Here is a 21,865-nt window from a genome sequence, read left to right as displayed (position 1 = left end):
TCCTAACTAAGTTAAACTACTCCTAGGTGATCTTTCACTAATGCAATTCCCTGAAGGAACATGGTATGAACGATAATAATGAAGTTAGGTTATTAGGTCAACAGATTAAAAACATAATCTAAGTCACTTGTATTCAAGGCGATTAACCCTACTTACCCTCCTGAAGTCTCTAGTGCGTGATTCCCTTGTAAGGCCGAAACTAGGTCTAAGGCTCAGCAATTTGGGCTTAATCAACTAAGAGGTCGTCAATCTCCTAGGCTCTGACTAGGTCAGATTCAGCTCGCAATATGTGCCTACTAGATTTTAGGGCTTTTGAATGAGTTAAACCAATTGAATAAAGCGTAAGACAAAGATTAAAAAAATAATCATAGAACAAAATAAGAGCTAAAATATTATTAAAGGCGAAGAATATTGTCACAGGATACAATTAGCCTAGGATTCATATGTTGAAACACCTTTCCACATGATTTTGATTTGACAAAATCATTTAAGTTAATCCATGATTAAGGGATAATTAAATTTAAGTGCTTTGATTTAATTGTACTAATATGTTTGTTCAATGTTGAGTTTAAATATAAATGCAAACAGAAATAAAAAGTAAGACAGGACGAGGTCAGCATAAGATCACAGCACAAGCTGAGTAGAGTAGAACTCAGCATGACAGAAGATAAGTCATCTTCAGAACAAAAGCTTAAAGACAAGAAGCTGAGTAGAACGGAACTCAGTATCAAAAGTAGAAAAGTCTTCTTGAGAACTATGTCTTGCAGAACGAAGCTGACCATGGAAGCTGAGTAAAAGAGAACTCAGTATCTGAATTGGCAACAATCAAAGACAACAGACATCAAAGTCAAGCTGAGTAATCTTCAGGACAGCATGAATGATCCGTTAGATAAAAGACAAGTCCGACAACTGTCTGCATCAATAATAGAAACCTTGGAATTACGCAAAAGCCAATTTCGAGATGCATGGGTCAACTATTCCGTTGCTAAAAGATAAACTGGCATAAAAAGACGAAACCTGCTAGAAGAAGACAAACCTGACGACTGTAGAATTCAGACGACAGGATTGGCCTGCATATCTGAAGCTGACCAGAACATTGTCCCCAAAAGAGCCGTTTTGGATTCAACGTGCAAATCAAATTCAAATGATTTGATCTTCAGATTGCAACTATAAAGGGATAAGTATACCTCTTGAATCATTGCCGAATTACAGAAAATACAAGAGAGAAAAATACAAGTAAAAAGCACATCAAAACAAAAAGAGATCTTACACCAACTTTCTATTCTTGTGTAAAAGCTAGAGCGATTTTTGTAATCATCTAAAGTGTTCTTTCTCTGAAAAAGAACAAGTCTATATCAATTGTATTATTGAGAGAATTGTGCTGAGTACTTGGTTTGGTACTTAGTGGTAGAGAAATCTAAGTGTTGGGTTGTAGCGCTTAGTCGAGTTGAGTAGACGAATAGAGGACGGTACTCTTGCATATTCAACTGCCTTGTAAACGGTTTGTGCTCTACCTTTAAAGAGCTCAGTATTGGATTTAAAAAGCCCGGAGGGACTCTAGGGACTGGACGTAGGCGGAGAGGCCGAACCAGGATAAGTCGTACTAAGTAATCTCTAACTCTCTCTTAATATATATATATATATATATATATATATCTGTATGTGTTGCTTGTCATATTTACTCAGCATATAAATTGTTTAAACTGACACTGAGTAAATAAGAGTGTTGAGTTGGAAGCTGACCACACTAGTGTCAATTCCCAACCCATACGTAAAATAGCTCTAGTCAACATCTGACTAAAGCTGTCTTACACTATTATATTAGTTCCTAACCCCCCCTGGAACTAATCACACGGGACCAACATCATAGACTGTATCAAAGGGTACAAACATGGTAAGATAAAAAAGGTGATAAGAAAATCCCTTTCAGAGAACCTGTCTACCCTGCAGCCGGCTTCCTAGGTCTTAAGGACGAACCTTGAATAATCCTCGGTGGATTGAGCTTCGGAAGTTCTTCAATAGAGGTTGAAGGAGATGGAGGAGGTGGAGAGGATTTTTCAAGGGGGAAAGCTAAGAAAATTACAAGAATCAAAGATGTATAATTTACAATTGGAAATTCCTATTTATAGACACGGTTCGGGCCCTCTTTTTGACCTAATTCGTATCCTTTTGCAGGTGGGAAGTCGTGGGGTCGATCGTGTCTTCGTGGGGTCGGGAATCAGTCTTTTGACTGATTTCTGCAAGGCAGCTCGCCGAGCTGGCCCCTTAAAGGCCTGCTCGACGAGCTGGCAGTGCCAGCTCGTCGATCCGGCCCCAAAAGGCCATTTCGATGAGCGGGATTGCCCAGAACGTATTGCGCGACTGCTGGATGTCCCGAAACGCAACTTTCACCCGAACTCGTTCCTGTTTTAGCCTGCACATGCACGAAAACTCCAAATAACATTAGTTCTGAGGCTAAATTGACCCGCCAATCGCTCATTTTGAGTAAACACTCCGTTTGGTGCGACTTTTGGCGGATCAATTAGCTATAAAAGATAATGAAAATTTAACGTACATGCTATTTTGGCCATATTTGCCTAAAATAACCAGAAAACGAGCCTAAACAACGAAAAGTAAATAAAACATCTCCAATTTCTAACTAACTCACACAAAAGCATATAAATGCGAGAATTGCTCGCTTATTCATGAAATAACACTAAAAACCGTCCTAAAACCGTACCCAAAGATATGGGTTTTTGACCCCTATCAGCATTCTCCTTCATGCGGATATGAGCAAAAGATAGACAATCATTAAGGTGAGAATTTATAGTTGCTCGACCCTGAAGATCTTCAATTGTAGGTACATGAGAAGAGCATGTAGGAAGGATAAGTAAGGATGGAAGTACCATAGAGATCTTGAAATTAAGACATCTATGATAAGTAAAACTGTACCAATATTCTGTGAAATTGAGCCATTTAAACCAAGTCTTAGGCTTAAGAAAACACATACTTCATAGATAGGATTCCAAGCACTAGTTCAACCTTTCAGATTGGCCATCAGGTTGGGGATGGTAGGCACTACTAAACAGAAGATGAGTGCCTAAAAGCTTCATTAATTCCTTCCAAAACACACCGATGAATATACAGTCCCTATCAAAAACTATAGTTTTAGGCATCCCAGGCAACCTAAATATCTGATCTAGGAACACTTGAGCAATAGTGGTAGCACTAAATGGATGAGAATGGACAATAAAGTGGCCCTTTTTGGAGAACTTGTCAACCACAACTAAGATAGTCTCATAGCCTTGGGATTTGAGGAGCTTCTCAATGAAATCGATGACAATGTCTTGTTAGGCACCAGAGGGAATGGGAAGAGGCTTGAGAAGCCCTGGATAAGCTGAATGATCAGATTTGCATCTTTGGCATACAACACAGTTAGTAATCCATGTAATAACTGACTTTGACAGGTTAGGCCAATAAAAATATTATTGTAAGCGAGTAAATGTGCCCTTAATGTCAGAATGACCCCCTAAAGGACAATTATGACATTGAGTAAGCAGTTTGGTATGTAGATTTGTAGAGGACCCAATGTATAGTCTAGAATTGTACTTGAGAATGCCATTAGCATAAGTAAAAGTAGGATGAGAAGCTGGCTGAATAGACAACTATTGAATGAGATCTGTAGCATGGTTATCTCTTTCATATGAAGCTTGAATTTCTGTTATTTAAGTAGGTACATTGATAAAAATAGCCATTAGATTAGAGTGAGATGCTTCTGAACCTTCCCGTTGGTGAGAAAGTGCACAAATAACCTTATTTTTTGATTTGTACTGAATAGTGTAGTCCAACCCAATAAGTTTAGATATTCTTTTGTGTAAGAGATAGGTGTGCAACTTCTGTTCCAAGAGATGATTAATGCTCATATGGTCTGTTTTAATTATAAAAACAAATTTTTCTAGATAATGTCTTTAAGTAGAACATGCCTGCAGCATGGCTATTAGCTCCCTTTCATATGCTGACAGTTGTTGATTCCTTTGACTAAGTGCTTTAGATAGGAAACAAAAAGGTTTGCCCTATTGTATTAAGATTGCTCATATGCCAATGCCACTGGCATCACATTCCAGATGAATGTTTGATTGAAATCAGGTAAGGCAAGAATTGGAGCTTGAGTCATGATTTCCTTAAGTAGATTAAAGACTGGTTGGGCCTCAAGGGACCAGTGGAAGCCATCCTTCTTGAGCAATTCAATGAGGGGTTTGTTCAATGTGCCATAACCTTTGATGAACATCCTGTAGTAGCCTGTAAGCCCTAAGAAACCTCGTAGGCCCTTCAGGGAAGTTGGAGTAGGCCATTGTTGCATAGCTACAATCTTGGAAGGATTTGTTGCCACTCCTTTTGCAGATAGAATGTGACCCAAATAGGCTGCCTTTGCAACTCCAAAATCACAATTGGATCCTTTAGCATATAACTGATGAGTAATTAATAGTTGGAATACCAGTTCAAGGTGCTCCAACTGTTCTTCCTTTGATTTACTGTAGATTAAAATGTCATCAAAGAAAACTAACACAAATTTTCTTAGATAGGGTGCAAAGATGGTGTTCATAAGGGAGTGAAAGGTGGTAGGGGCATTAGTGAGGCCAAAGGGCATTACTAGAAACTCAAAATGCCCTGCATATGTTTAGAAGGCAATTTTAGAAATATCTCCAGGTCTCATTCTTATCTGGTGGTAAACTGACCTCAAATCAATCTTAGAAAATACAGTTGTTCCTTTAAGTTCATCAATAAGCTCTAGTATAATAGGTATATGAAACTTGTTTTTTATTGTTGCTTTGTTTAACTCTTTATAATCAACACAAAATCTCCAAATGTCCTCTTTCTTCTTAACTAAAACTACTAGGGATGCATAGGGGCTATGACTGGGCTAAATGACACCATTAGCTAACATTTCAAATATTAACTTTTCAATTTCATTTTTATGATGATGTGAATACCTGTAAGCTCTGACATTTATAAGGTGTATGTTGCTTTTGAGAGGTATGGCATGATCATGTGGTCTTTAAGGTGGTAAGGTGAGGGGAGGTTGAAATAAATATTTGTATGTGTTTAGAAGAGTCTGGTAGGGTGCTAGGGCTTGGGGAGTGTGGACAACAATGTCTTATGTTCATGTAACCTCATTTACTGACATTAGGAATAACCTAGCGGTGACCCCTTTCTATTCTTTAGACACTAGGTGATTGATAGATTTTAGGGACATTGATTTAGCTTTGGACTCTTCTGTTAAACCCATTATTTGTAAGGTTTTGTGGTCTTTGTGAATTATGAGCTTATTGCATTCAAAATCAAATGTGGTAGGTGTATGACTCTTCATTCAATCAACTCTCAATATCAAGTCATAATCCCCTAATTTTAGAACTCTCATAGGAAATAATCTAGAATTACGCATAGACCACTGAAATTCATCACACTTAGTATTTACAATGAGTTTCCTTCTATCGGTAACTACTACAACTACTGGTTGGAGTTGCAACAGTGGAAGCTTAGGATCTGCAACTAGTCTGTGATAAATGAAACTGTGGGATTTTTGTAAAATATGCCCTTGAGTCGTATGGTGTTGTCAGTGACCCTCTATCCATTGTATTCATAGATAAGGATATAGATTCTGAGCATTCTTGGGTGATTTCCTCTTTTAATCCTTCTACCACTTCTTCTACAATTTCCTCCCCATTGTCCTATGCCTCTAGGTTAAGCATATTGAGCTTCTTCACTGCACACCTGTGACTAGGAAATTACTTATCACCATAAGTCCAACAAGATTCAGTTGGCCTCTTAATGTTTAAAGGAATAGTTGTAGTCTTAAGGTCAGGAGGTTTGGGAATTAGAGCAGTGGAATTTGTAGCTGAGTTGGTGATTTGTATGTGGAATTGGTATTCTGTTGAAGTGGTTTTTATGTGGAAATGGGTGTAGGGTTTCGGGGTTTGTTTAGATATAGTGTTCTAAGAGTGGTTTTGGGCTTAATGACCTCGATTAATTCCTTGACATGGTCTTCTTCTAGTTTAGTCTGTTTAATGGCTGTATAGATCTTACTAGGTTCCTTAGTCCTGAATCCAGATCCGATTTCAAGTTTTAATCCTGAAATGAAGTTGCTCATAAAGAAAGATTGAGGTATGGTTGGGAATTTCTTCTCAATTGTGAGCTTAATAGCTTCAAAATCCTCTTGATATTGCAACATAGTGGAGGTCTACTTAAGATCTGTCAGTTCTTTTACTACATCCTTAATATCTGTTTCTTGAAATCTTTTACTGATTTCTTCAACAAATTCTTCCCAAGTGGCCTCTCCTTTACCCCGAATCCAGTTTTTGTACCACTTGTTAGCCTTTCCCTGCAATTAGAGACCTGCCAAGTCTCTATTCCTTTCAGGTGCAACTTCGAAAAGTTGAAAGTACTTTTGACATTTGCTCACCCATGTTTCTGCTTCAGATCCATCAAAATGTGGTAGATCACATTTAGGTAACATTTTGTTGAAATAGGGTGGTTTCTATGGTTATTCTCCTCCATGCTGATTAGGAGTAGGAAGGATTCTTCTATCCCTATTAAGAAAGGAAGAAGAAGGACCAGGTTTGTCACTAAAGTTAGAATCAACTTAGTGATCACATATATGGATTTGCTAAGCTGAGCAAGAACATTTTGGGTATGGATTTGTTCTTTATGGAGTTTTAGGAGAGTGGCTTGGTTAGTAGTTTGCTCCTTTCGAGCTTCAATCTCCTCCATGCATAAAGATTTCGTTTCTTGTTACTGGTTAGTATGCATTTCCATCATCTGAGATTGCATCACCGACAACTAGGTTGCAGTGGTCTCCTTTACTTTTATGAATTCTTCATTCATACTCTTAAACTGTTGCTCCAAACTGCCCATGGCTTCTTTCTGTGCCTTTACTACTGCTCTAGTTTTCTGGTAATCCTTATTGACAATACAAATTGTATTAGTCAAGGAAAAGGGATCTCCGATACCAATGTCAGAACTTCGGTTCTGACGTAAGAATTCTAAGGAACTTAAATGTGTGTGTGTGTGAGAGAGAGAGATAGAGAAAGTATAATAGAGAAGAATAGGGTTTAGGAAAAGAGAATGATTTCATTAATTTTTCAGATACCCTTACATGTGCAAATACCTTCTTTATATAGAGTAAGGCAAAGCAGTTACAACTAGCTATATTATTTACAGCTGGATAACAACTTACTAAATGCCAAAAGCTAATGTACAATTTACGGCTGGCTAAAAACCTACTAAATGACAAAAGATAACAAATCAGTTATAATAGTTATCAACTCAGGTCAATTAGCTTTTAGGAATAAACAATAAGAATTTAAATAACAAAATAATTGAAATTACTAACTTCTAATAATATACTTGATCCTTCAAGTTTTTATTCGTCTATTGTATATATGACAACCTTCTACTTCAGCGTCATTCACCCCAAACCGAGTTATTACACCTCATCATCCATTTTTAGGGATGTATATAGTAGAATTCCTACCTCACATGTATATTTTATAGAAATTAAAGTACAAATACTCATGATACCGTAATTGGATTCGGTATTGTCTTATTATAATTTCAACAAAGATAGTTACTTTTTTATATATATAATTCAATTATTAATTTTCATAAATTAGGAATTATAATCCGTAAGAAGATTAAGCATATGATAAAACAGTTTGATGTACTTGAATTAGGAATGAAAAAGAAATGGTTACCCAAATAGGAAATTATACTATATGGTGACATGAAAATGATTGATAACCTTTCATTTGTTGGTTAGGGCAATTGCTTCAGCTTGCATGATCTGGTTGTTCAACCAATAATTTTAACAATCTTAATATTATTTTTACTTTAAACTAAAGCTATATTTAGAATCCGTTTAGTTAAAATGTTAGCTAACAGTTATTGTAATTGCAGTTAGTGGTTTATTATTAGCTAATTGATTATTAGTGTTTGGTAAAATTGTGATTAGATATTGTAGTTAGTGTGTAAAATGTCTAGGATAAATAATTTATTAGTCCCTATATTTTTACCTAACACATTGTTTATTCATCGTATATTAACAATATTGTTTAGTCATTAACTTTTATTCTATTCAATAGTTTAGTCTCTTAAAGATGGGCTAAACTGTTTAATAATTCAAATATGTGAAAGACTAAATTGTTGAATAGAACAAAAATTAAAGGCTAAACAATATATTATTAAAATATAAGGATTAAATAATGTGTTAGAAAAAAATAGAGACTAATAAATTATTTATCCAAATATCTAATACATACCTATTTTAAATTAATTAATGAATAAATTATAAAAATAAAATTTATAATACATAAATTAATAAAAATAATAATCTAAATAACTAAATAAAAGTTAAAAATAATTATTTATTGAACAAAGTAAAACCTTATTATTTCGGTAAAAATATTATAGAAATAGAAAGAAATATTAAAAGAAAAATGTGTCATGTGGAAATAAAAAAAAATAATTTTATCAATATCAAATAAATACAAACAATAGTTGACGATTTTTTTAAAAAAAAAAAAAAAAAAAAACCTTTTGTAAAACGCTACAAAAAAAACTATTGTTTCTTTTAAAGAAACTTAAGAGCTAGTGTTTTTATAAAATTTATCAAACACTACATTTCTAATAATGTTTGACATACAAAAATCCTAAAAATAGAACAAATACCCTAAAAGTTTATATTAATGTCATTTAATCTTTTTTTTTTTTTGTGATGGAAATAAAAGTATATCCCTTTTAATTATAAAGGAAGGCATGATATAAATTACTGCAATTACCGTTAATCCAAATGGCTAATTACTGAGTATATTTACTGGATTTTTGTCCAAAAGCATACTTTTACATAAAGCTGGTAGCTAGTAGAATAAAAGCTGGTCACATAAATTAATATCTTAATAATTAAATTCAGGTTTAGAAGTGGATTTAGATCTTAAACATAATTATAAATAAAGAAATAAATACCAGGAAATTAATGAATTGAGATTCAGATCTAATCGGAATATTACAGAAATGATAATATAAATGAGATCTATCTACGACAAAGTCCATTAAATTGCATTATGATTCTTATACAATTATTTCAGCCATGCTTATTATATTAGAAAACCAAAACTTTCAAGTATTACCATACCATACCATACCATACATGTCAGATACTTGTAGTGAAAATAATAATAATAATTGCTTAAGAGTTTGGTAGTGCAAAATCAGATTGATTAGGATTTGTAAAATAAAAATTAGGGGATCACGTGATGAGTGCGAAGAAAGGCATAAAAATAATTAATAATATAAATTGGTAATTCAGGCTTTAGTTGACAAATAATGGTAATAGAGATTAATATAGTAAAGTGTGTATTTAATTTGGAATCAAAGCACGAGATGGGGAGGGCTACCACATGAAAGATAGGCCAAATGAAAGTGTTGTTTTCATTCCTTTTATTATTAATGCTATAAAATTGCAAGTAGAAGAGACAAACACACCCCCACTTTCATTCACTCATTCATTCCTTTCCATCATTGCTACTTGTAATTCCAATAATATAACATATGTTTTTGTTGAAATTCCATCAGTCAATAAAAGATAATACAATCTAACATAGAGTAAGTAGTTTTAATAAGAACATCAATAATATGGTTCACAAATCATTTAACAAAGTCCATTCAACAACTTCCCAAGTCTTTTAATAAAGTTATGAGATTTCGGGATACTCTTAGAGGGCGTTTGGTTCATAAGGGGAAAGGAAAAAGGAATCAAGAAACGGAAACTAAAGGAAAGGAAAGGATATGTGTTTTGATATGTTTAGTAAATGGAATGCAATTCCACCTCATTCCCTTTGTGTATGTTTGGTTCAAATAGGGAATCAAAACTATTTTTTTTTAACTTCATATATAATCAAAAAAAAAAAATTCAACTCTTTTACTATAGTTTCCATAAAACGTGAAATAACTTCATATATAATCCCAAACAATCCAAAACATCACTCACTTGCTACCCTTATTGATAATAATATAAAGTTCATAAAAGTTAAAATTTAAACTTAACAAAGTTCATACAAATTTAAAAAAAAAAAAAAAAAGTCAATAGTCTTTTAAGCATAATACTTCATCACCGGAAAGAGTTTAAGCATCTTCATTGTCCTTTTCACCAAGAAAATCTTTGACAATAATTTTTATACATACATGTGCCTCTATTAATAAAATATAAGAATTAAAATCAAAAGATAATGAAATAGAGGAAACTGAAATAAAATTAATCAAAGAAAATGCATAAACATTATATTTAAAAAGAAAATAATTATTTTAAAATAATTAAAAATAAATATTAAAACTGAATAATATGATAAAAGAAAAAAAATTGGTCAAAATTATTTTTCAGGGTAAAAAGGTAAAAATAAATAAGTATAAGGATCAAAAATGAAATTAATCTAGTGATAAAAAATATAAATAAAAAAAATATAAGGATTAAATAAAAATAAAAAAAAAGTAAAATTTAGTCAAAAATATTTTTTGAGTAAAAAAATTAAAATATATAACGAAAATGAAATTAATCCAAAGATAAAGAAATGTAAAAATAAAAAAATATAGAGACCAAAATAAAAATAAAAAAATAAAATAGAAAGTAAAGCAGAATTTTATAAGGAGTATAGAAGTTTAAGTTAGAAAAATAGGGGAAAGGGAATAGAAAACCTTAGGGGGGAGTGTGGAATGTGTTAGAGGAGTTAGGGGTAAACCCAAAACTTAAAAAGGGCAAAGGGAATCATTGAATTAGCAAAACAAACACCAACAAAGGGAATGAAGCCTCCCATTTCCTTTACCCTTTCCTGAAACCCCTAAACCAAACGTCCCTTTACTCTCTTCCTATGCTGGGATCGGTCCCCAAATACACTCTGCGATCAAGTCAGTGTAACGAAGATAATATGGAGATGCATATCTAATGAACAACGAGTTTAAGAGAGAGAATCTCGAACCTTTGTCATTAATGAAGTCCTCCAATTTATAGGGGTTGAACAATGGATTTAAAGACTAAAGTACACTTGGACATTTTGCCAAGTGGGCATAATCTCAATTGGGGTTCAGATATGGGATTCTCAGGCTTAGTTAGTCTACGGGTCCATATCCCTCATCGATTAGTCCCCCTCTGAAAGAGTGGTGATCGAACCATTTGATGTGAGGTCGTGGGGTGTGGGAGATGATCTTGCATGGATGCTTATGCTCATTGTTGTGCTTGAGCAGAAAATAATTGTTTATGGTGCCATATGTCCCCTGTAATGATGCCATGTGTCCGCGTCTGAAGAAGAAGCATGCTTTATGCAAAGCATGCATCATTAAAAAGGCAAGAAGTGATTGTTGTGTTAGAGTGACATGTGGACTAAGTTGATTGTGAAAGGCAATAATGAGTGTGACCTTTCATCTTCCCATATGCTTCTATAAAAAGAATTTTTTTACATGCATCAAACTTTACTCATTTTGAATTCTCTTGAGAGCAAAGAATCTCGAAAGTGTTATACTAAACAGGCTTGGTTCGTTGTTCATGGTGAAGGTGGTAGTCTAGTGCGTTGGTGTTTTTCCTACATCGAGTGGGTTACCCTGCAGATGGCGAGGTCAGTTCTTTTTTGAACCTTAGTCTTTTAGCAATTTTTTTGTTTTTTGTTTATGGGCCTACTTTCTGATGGTCTATGGTCATAGATCATTGAGCATATCTAGTGAAACAAGCCGGGAGAAAGTGGGGTTATTGGGAGCTGCTCCTAAGGATCCAACTCTGGTAGAAACTGGCCGAATGAGGCAGAGGAAACAGAATACAATTGTGATGGAGGGTGGCCAAGTGGGTGAAGGGAAAAGAGGGAGGGTGGTGATAGGAAAACCGCACGTAAGGAAGCCACCGATAACGAATAGGAAATCATTTTTGTCCCGTCCCGCCACTAGTGTGCAGCCTGGAAAGGTGTTGGTAGAGGTGAATGTGCCAAAGGATTTACTAAAAGCTGGAGAGACTCTCATGGATCTGTACAAGAGAATGCGGAGTAAGGTTTGGTCGTGCGATGCTGAAGTGTCGGGTTCAGACGATGTTTGATTTGACCTAGTAGATAGGTGGAGTGCTTCAGATTCCAAACGATTGGAAGATGCATGGAGTATCATAGTCCGAAAAGATCTGGGGGCGATATCGATGGTGTTCCATATTGGGGAACCATATGAGTTGACTACTTTGCCAATAATTGCTAGAGCTTATGATGTTGTGCTGCAAAATGAGATGATCGATTATGAAGAGCATTTCATTCCAACGGGTGGAGAATGGTGGTGGGCTTTTACTCGTGCCGGGAAGCATGATTTAAGGCGAATGTTTTAGTTTTTTAAAAGTTCTTTAAACCGTCCAAAGGGGACAAGTCACAACATGTGACGTTCTCTCATCCAAAATTTAATGACATTGGAGGCTTGTCGGACAAACTGCTGGAGTAATGACATTGGAGGCTTGTCGGACAAACTGCAGGAGTGGAGGCATCGGTTCTTCAAGGTTCCCATTGCAAACCGAGTCTTAAAGGTATTTATATCAGAAATTATAGATATTGACAACACCACGGTAAAAGAACCCTAATTTCTGAACCATTTGAGTTAGCTACGACCCAATTAGGAAATCACGTACTAAAAACCGTCATATGATAAGTTGGTTCGATCTCTAATCCATTTTATCCAAAAAATGTTAGAATAACACTTCCTAAAGTTCACCCTCAGATAGCTGATTTGTATTGTTGTGACGATGTATAGATTCTCCGACTTTTTTTATCTCTTTTTTTGTCGTTGTTGTGGTTTAGGCTTATGATGGATATTGTCATTTGTCGTGTTATGGATATGAGATTTTTTCGTTGGATGTTTGTCTTTTATCAAATAACTCCACGATTGATGGTGTTCTTATTGTATCTGGAGTTGAGCTTTGGCCATATGCGTCTGGATTTTTTGCAACTTATGTAAAGTTTCAATTATCATTGTGTTGGAAGTCTAAAGTAGCCTTTCTAACTATTTCAACTCTACTCAAGGAAGGATCATTAGTTCAAGGAGTTTACACAGTTCCATAATTATTAAAAAAAAGATTCACCGTCATGTGGTAAAGTTAACAAAAGTGGAAGATTCATATTAGAGAAATGCTCAATACCCAAGTAGGCCTAAAATAAAAGATGATCAAGTGCTTTTTGGGTCGTCTCAATCAACAACCTAAGAGTAACACTTAAACATTTCGAAGCCTCGTGGGTATCACCATCCATAGTCTTGAGTAAAAGTCACAAGAACATATCAAAAATATATTAGATCCACATTACCAAAATGCTCCGTGTCTAGACTCTATATAGACTCTAATGCCAAAGTAAGCCAAAGAGGGTGAGAATAAATGATGTAATAATATGAAGATGCCAAATAGGAATTTATACCTCATATGTGTATTGGCGTTGGTCAAAGACTTTCTTACTTTTATGGAGGCGGTTTATAAGTTTGGGTCACAGTCACACATTAAGAAAATAGGCCCATTTAGATTGTAATGGATATGTTAATCCCTTTTCCTATAGTTCGGTCTGAATCAATGACCATTGAGGAACAAATATGTATGTATATGAATTGAGTATTATTATAAGGCAGGATATTATCAAGTGATGTCACTTCTCTATCCGATAACCCAACCTACCATAGACCTTTCTAAGCAGTTGAGCTGTTTCTGTGTTTCATATCTATATTATATAAATCTATAATTAAAGCATATCATTAAGCGAAAATGACGTTTGACTCTAATCCCATGTCTTTTTTAAGGTTTTTCCTTGCTTTCTTTCTCCCATTTCAAGATTATATGTAAAATCATACTTAATAATATATAATTAAAATAATAAAAGAGAATTACCAAATAAAATGCATAAACTTTGCAAATTGCAATAGATAAAAATTATTTTATGAAAATTATTTGTAAAGAACTCTCTCTAAGGGTCCATTTGGCTACTTGCTGTTTGATATTCTTGTTTGTTGGTTGCTGTTATGTTTTATTGTTTGCCTTTAGAAAATACTGCTTTTCCGAAAGCAGAAATTCTCTGATTTTATAAAAAAGCTACTTTTCACCTGTAAAAGGCAAACAATAGATGTCTAACCAAACACGTAAAACTCTGCTTTTTAAAGTGAAAAGGGAAACCGGAGATGAAAAGTAAGTAACCAAACACCCCATAATAGTATTTCCAAATGTCTTTTAGTTTGACTCTTAAGTTAAAATTTAAGGAGATAGAGTTAAAAAAAACAATTCCAAGAGTTTCTTAGTGGCTCCTCAAATCATTAAGAGCATCTCTAACAGCTTCTTAAATTGACTCTTAAGTTAAAATTTGAAGAGGGAGAATGAAAAATCAGTTTCAACAGTCTCCTAGTGGCTCATCAAATCACTAAGAGCATTTTCATCCTCTTTATTAATAGAGAGCCTCTCTCCATCTCTTAATGCCCCTTAAAATATATTTTTTATTAATAATTTATTATTGAGGAGTCTATCTCCTCACACCATTGGTAGATATAACAACAATTAATAATTTTAATGATAAAATAATAAATAAGGAGTGGATATAAGGAGTATTGTTGGAGATGATATGTCTTAGTTACTTTTAAATCACTAAGAGTCAATTAGTTATATTATTTTTAGAGAATGACTAAGAGTCTCTTGGAGATGCTCTAAGAGCCTCTCTATCCTCAACGAGCTCCTAGTGCCTTCTTATTTTATTTTTATTAATAATTTATTATTGAGTAGTTTCTCCTATCACTATTGGTAAATATAACAATACATATTGATTTAATGATAAAATAATAAATAAAAAATGAATATGATGAGTATTGTTAGAGATGATATGTGTTAGTGACTCTCCAAATCACTTACAATATTATTTTTAGAAAGCGGTTAATACTGAAAAATAAATTTTAAAAATAAAAGAAAATAACCCCTAAAATGAATGGTGATGATGAAGCTCAGTTTCCAATATCATAAAAAATTGAAAAAAAAAAGTCACTGAGAGGAGGGATTGAATGTTACTATTTAGGCTGTATAGACATCTCAATATGGTTGATGTGATCATATTTATATTTAAGAGGCCAATCAAGTGAAAGCTAAAATGTAGCAATCCATCAAATTGAATAATACCTCAAAATGGACACTCAAGTATTGAAATGTGAAGGACAATACTAATTAATTGGATTTATACAGTTGCTATTTTAAGCTAATATACTGTAATACCTACATCTTTTGAATACTATGCATATTATAATTCATTATACCCTTTTTCCCACCTAATATAAATAGCTACAGTGTAAAAATAAAATTAAAAATAATTATATATATATAATATGATATTAGGAAAAATTATATCTTATGTCGGTTTGTTTTTATTTTTTGGAATTTTTTTTTACCTTTTAAATCTAAATATGAGATAAAAAATATTTGGTAAAATTTCAAAACAACTGTTTTTAGTAGAAAAACTAACATCTATTACCTATCAATAACAACAAACAACAACATCAAACAACAAACAAGAATAAGAGCATGTTTAGTTCAGCTGTTAGCTGTTTTGAGTTACAGTAAACTGTTTGTTGTTTGTTATTAGTGTTTATGATGAGGACATCTTTTCAGCAAGTTCCAATTCGAGATTAGGGAAGTAGTAAGATAACAGATTCGGTCAGATATGTGGGGGAAGTGGTTCAGAAGAGGAAAAAGACACACCTAACAGTTCCGGTCTATCTTTTCTTCTGGGCGGATCTACCTGGCCGAATCTACTCTACGTATCTACTTTGATGTATCTCTTTCAGGTATGTAGTTGGACGGATCTACTTCGACTTACCTACCTTGGCGTATCTACTCATCGATGTATCTACTTCCAGTATCTACCTGGGTGGATCTACTTTGGCATATCTATTCGTTGTACCTCCGTCGATCTATCTACTTCAACGGATCTATCCATCATATCTACTTCGACCCAGTTTGACGGATCTCACTCTACCTTGAATCCTGGCAGATTATCTTCAGATGTAGACAAGACGAACAACACATACACCTGATGATGTATGTTGGATGAATAACTGAGGCGGATCCTATAGACTACTTCCTTTCTAAGGAGTGAAGTTTCCTTTGTCTAGCAAGGATAGCCGCAAGCTTTCTTTCCTTCACAAGGAAGGATATACATTCTGCCTATTTTACAAGATTCCTTTCCTTCACAAGGAACGATATAAAAGCTGTCTAAATTACAAGTTTTCTTTCATTCACAAGGAAGGATATACATTTTGCCTATTTTAACCTTTATTTTCTTTTTTTAGTTGTAACACTAGTAAGGATAATTATGTCTTTTAATTTTCTTTAGGAGGAGTATTTAAACCTCATATTTATAAGAAAGAATAACTTTTGATCAATCTAAACTTTTTCTTTGGGAATTCAAGGTTTATACCTTTATCTTTGGATTGTCTCCTTCTAGTTTAGCTAGAGAAGAACATCTTTGTTGGTTTACGATTAAAACATTCATTTTATCGTTTTCAATCTGTATCAGTTTGGTAAAATTATATTAAAATGTTGCTGTTAGTATTTAAAATATCCAATATGGACATGTTTTAAAAATATTTTGTGGAAATAAAAAAGATAATTTTATCAATAACAAATAACTACAAATAGTTGTTCATGAAAAACTCCAAAACGCTGCAGTTTCCAGAGAAAATGCTAAACGTTGTGGTTATATATACCTAACCAAACACTATATTTTCTGCGGTTTGAAGTGAAACGCTAAACGCTTATCCGAAAAGTTAAAACAAACACCCACTAAATAAAACAAACGGACTCATAATGTTTTCGCTTATTATAAGTCTGTGAATTTTCAGTTCGTGGCATTAAATTGTTGAAATACTTATCCATATTCATATTGAGTTTTACAGTTGAAGAGACTATTATTGTTAACTATAAGTATCAAATCAGTTTGGGCATTCCAAATGGGCTCCAAAAATAGGGAAAGTCCAAATCAAAATGGTCTCTATATTGTTTCTCAAAATTTGGAGAATTGAGTAGTGATTTTCTAAATTTGGATAATTGGAGATCAATTATTCATTTCTTAAATTTGAGAAATCTATTTTAATAAAAAAATTATAAAAATGAATTTGAGCTCAAAATGATTATAATATTAATTAATAAAAGTGATAGGCGAACCTATTCATTTTAGGTAAAAAGAAAGTTGTGGATTGGAGAAAAAATAGAAAAATAAGATAGAATTATCGTAATCGATTCAACCCATCAAATTGTTTAATGTATTTTATGTTTAAATATAGAATTTCAATGCATTGAGTTTTATGTTTAATTAATCAAATGTATTAAGATTTTTTTTTTTTCATTTTTTGCTCTTAACTAATTCACACCTTCTATTTTTTCTTAATTAAGTATGGTTTGAAATATGCAAATTTACTTCTAACGTAAAAAATATTAAAATTTCTCACCCTAATAATGTGGAGAGCTTACCCTGCGGCGACAACTGAACGCAGCTAGGGTTTTTACCGTTTTTCGGGTTTTCTCCGGCTATAGTCCGGTGTGCGTCGAAGTGATCCACGCGAACCATCATGGTAGAAGGCATAGAGAGGAAATGGAGCAAAATGAAATTAACCGATGCGGAAGAGGTGACAATATCGATTGAGAAAGAAGTAGATGGACTACGAGTTGATAATTCTAAGAAGGTAATCGGCAGACTGATATCATCTAAGCCACCGAACATCAGAGCTATGGCAAATGCCTTTAACGTGGTGTGGAAAACACAGAAGGGATTCAAAATCAATGAGAGTGGGGATGGCCGTTTCGTAATTGAGTTCCAATCTATAAAAGATAAGGAGAAGGTTCTCACTGACTCACCTTGGCATTACGATAGGCACTTGATAGTATTAGCAGACATGGAGGGTGTATCACAAATATCGAAGTTGGATTTGAATTCGTGCGAATTCTAGATTCGTATGATGGATGTGCCGCTAGAGTGGAGAACATCTGGTTTGATAGCAAAGCTGGCAGGGCGGATTGGTGCTGTTACTGTTATTGACGAAAACAATACGGAGATGACGGCTAAGTATGTGCGGGTGCGCATTCGCATAGACATAACCAAATCACTGCTTCGAGGCATTAAGGTGCAGTATACGAAGAGTGAGATTATCTGGATACCCCTCAGATACGAGAAATTGCCGAACTTCTGCTATCAATGTGGTGTTATTGGACATGTGTTTGAGGATTGTGAGGTTGTACAAGACGTAGATGAGATGGAGGAATGGCCCTATGATCCGAGCTTGCGAGCCATGTCGTCCCGAATCCGGGTGTATAACTGTGGTTTCCAAGAGAGGAAGTACAATTAGAGTATATACCGGAAAGACGAATTGACTAAATGTCGTAATACCGCCAGGAAACTATTTGAGGAAGAGGCGGAAACAAGCACCACTAAAAGTGCTGCTGTAGGAGAACAACTTGTGAAAATGACGAGAGAGGAAGTGGAACAGATGCTAAAATCAAGTGAACCGACGAGGAGTGTTGAGAACTGTCAGGTGGAAGGAACGCAGGGATCTGAATTTCTCGCGGAGGTAAGGGGCGGGGATGCTTTATTCCGTGAGGCAATGGAGACGGACGAGGGCCCGGGCATAGATGTGGCGACAGTGCTACAGATTAATGAATTACGAAAGGAGATGGAACCTGGAATAGCACATGGCTCGCCAAAATCACTGCATAAAGAATTCAGATTCAAGCAAGCTGCAAGGCTAGTCAACAGAGTACCCTAGGAAGGAAATAACAGGTGTGTTGACGATGCTCAGAAAAGGAAAAGAGACAGTAGCTCAGAGAGTATGGACTCTGAGAGGTTTGTGGGAATGAAGAAAGCCAAAAGTGACTCGCGAAACCAGAGGGTGGGTGCCGTTGATCGGGCCCACCCTTCATTATGAAAATATTAAGTTGGAACGTCCAAGGCTTGGGCAATACGTGGATGTTTCGGGCATTACAACGCCTGATTAATGAAAATTGCCCAGATGTATTCTTCCTCATGGAAACCAGAATGCGGAAGAATGAATGCAGTAAGTTTTATCATTGTTTTAGAAATTTCAATTTTTTTATTATTGATCCAGTAGGGCTGAGCGGTGGCCTTATACTGGGATGGAATAAAAATGTAGGTTTGAGGGTTCAGAACTACTCGAACCATTGTGTTTATTTCACTATACAATCGAATCAGTTAAGTTGGAGAAATTTAGCAGTCTATGGTTGGCCGGAAAGACAAAATAAAAGATTTACATGGGATCTAATTAGCCACTTTGGGTCACTTGATACCCTTCCACTTATCTGTTTCAGAGATTTTAATGAAATACTATGGACGTCGGAGAAAAGAGGGGGTTTAATCCGGGATAACGCTGAAATGCAATGCTTTCGGGATTGTTTGGAGAATTGTAATCTAGTGGATATTAACAGTTCTGGATCGATGTACACATGGCACAACAAAAGATCCGGGGTGGACGCAATCTGGGAAAGGCTCGATAGGTTCACTACTTCACCCGAGTGGCTCTTAAAATTTCCCAACCTGGAAATTAAAACCCTACCGCGGCTAGCGTCGGACCACTGCCCACTCTTGCTTGATTCATCGGGAATAAATGGCAGGCGTCGTCGACAGCGGCAATTCCGTTTCGAATCGTTCTGGGCGTCGAACATTGATTGCAAGGAAATAATTTCGACACAATAGGGCGAAGAAGGGGGGGATCGAAGCGTGCAGGCTAAAATCCAGGCAGTATCAGTGGCGTTATCAGCTTGGCACTGGGAGACATATGGGAACTTAAAACACCGAATTGCGTCGGAAATGAACCAACTTGAGGCTATACAGCAGAGAGCGGAGCCGCACCTCCACGGTACTGAGCAGGCATTAGCAGAATCGATCAAAGAATTACAGGGAATGGAGGAGGCAAAGTGGAAGCAAAGGGCCAGGATCGAATGGCTCAAACTGGGTGATCGGAATACAGGCTTTTTTCAAGCAAAGGCTACCGCTAGGTGCCGGAATAACCTGATTCGGCAGATTAAAAATGAGGAAGGGAACTGGGTGGAAGGAGACGAGGAAGTTGAAAAGGTGATAACCAGGTATTTCAGTGACCTATTCTTAAGTTCAAATCCGGACAATTTCGATTAGTTTGTCGGTGCAGTTGAGAATATCTTATCACAGGAACAGCAGCAATTAATATCACTGCAATTCACAAGGGAGGAGGTGGCTAACGCTATCAAACAAATCAACCCGACCAAACCCCAGGCCCTGATGGTATGTCTGCCCTCTTCTTTCAAAAGTATTTGGATATTATTGGGAATGACGTTGTTGCTTTAGTACTCAATGTGTTGGAATCTGGAACCATGCCTGAAAATTTAAACCATACCATTGTTGCTTTAATTCCCAAAGTGAAAGATCCCACCTCCATGAAGGATCTGCGTCCTATTGCACTATGCAACGTACTCTATAAGATCATATCTAAAACGATAGCCAATAGGCTCAAGAGTATGCTTTCATATGTGATCCATGATACACAATCGGCCTTTGTTCCTGGTCGTGCTATTACTGACAATGCTATCATTGGTTTTGAAGCTTTCCACAGTATGCAAACCCGGATAAAAGGAGTTAGAGGGAATTTTGTCCTAAAGATTGACATGAGCAAAGCATATGATCGGGTTGAATGGGTCTTCCCGCAGAGAGTACTTGAGCAAATGTGTTTTCCCCATCACTTTATAGCATTAATCATGATGTGTGTATCTTCAGTTTCGTTGTCTTACCTGATAAATGGCCAACCAAGAGGGTTTTTGAAGCCGAGTAGAGGCTTACGTCAAGGGGACCCAATCTCCCCCTACCTATTTATCATCTGTGCGGAAGCATTTTCAGCAAATATCAGGAGAGCGGAATCTGGGGGTAAAATTCATGGGGTTAAAGCTAGCTGTGATGGACCGAGTATTTCTCATCTATTCTTTGCAGACGATTCATTAATTTTTGGGAGAGCAACCGAGGCAGAGATTGGTGAAATCCAGCACATTCTTACTGAGTATGGGAGAGTATCAGGGCAGGTGATAAACTTCGACAAGTCCGAAGTATTTTATAGCTGTGGCGTGAAAACGGAAAGGAAGCAGGTCCTTACCAATTTACTCGGTGTGAAGGAAACTGGGGCATTCCCGCAGTACTTGGGACTGCCTACAATTATTGGCAGATCCCGAAGGGAGGTTTTCTCAGTAATAAAGGAAAGGATTAACCGCAGATTAAATGGGTGGGAGGAACGGAAATTATCAGCTGGCGGCAGAGAGGTATTGATCAAATCTGTCATACAATCTATACCTGCTTACATTATGTCTTACTTCTTGCTTCCTGATTACTTCTGCAAAGAGATCCAAAGTGCAATTAGTCGATACTGGTGGGGTGGTTCCACGAGTAAACAACCGATTTACTGGTTAGCCTTGGATATTGCTTGCAAATCAAAGTTTGAAGGGGGTCTGGGCTTCCGTAGTATGAGATCCTTTAATCTGGCTCTATTGTCAAAACAATGCTGGCGGATCATGTGCAATCCAAGTTCACTGTGCGCCAGAATACTGAAAGCGAAGTATTTCCCCTTGTCAAACTTTCTTGATGCACCGATGTGTTCTGGACCGAGCTATTTCTGGCGGGGCGTCCTAACGGCAAGAGAGACATTCCGTAAAGGATTATGTTGGAGGGTGGGGAACGGTTTGAATATAAACATCTGGTCTGACAACTGGATTCCATCATTGAATGCACGACACCCGCTGGTCGCTACTGCTGCTCCAAGTCCGGTAATGGTAAACGAATTAATTAAT

This window comes from Euphorbia lathyris, chromosome 1, assembly GCF_963576675.1.
Source record: "Euphorbia lathyris chromosome 1, ddEupLath1.1, whole genome shotgun sequence".
Classification (NCBI taxonomy): domain Eukaryota; kingdom Viridiplantae; phylum Streptophyta; class Magnoliopsida; order Malpighiales; family Euphorbiaceae; genus Euphorbia; species Euphorbia lathyris.
Note: the sequence above shows the minus strand (reverse complement) of the source record.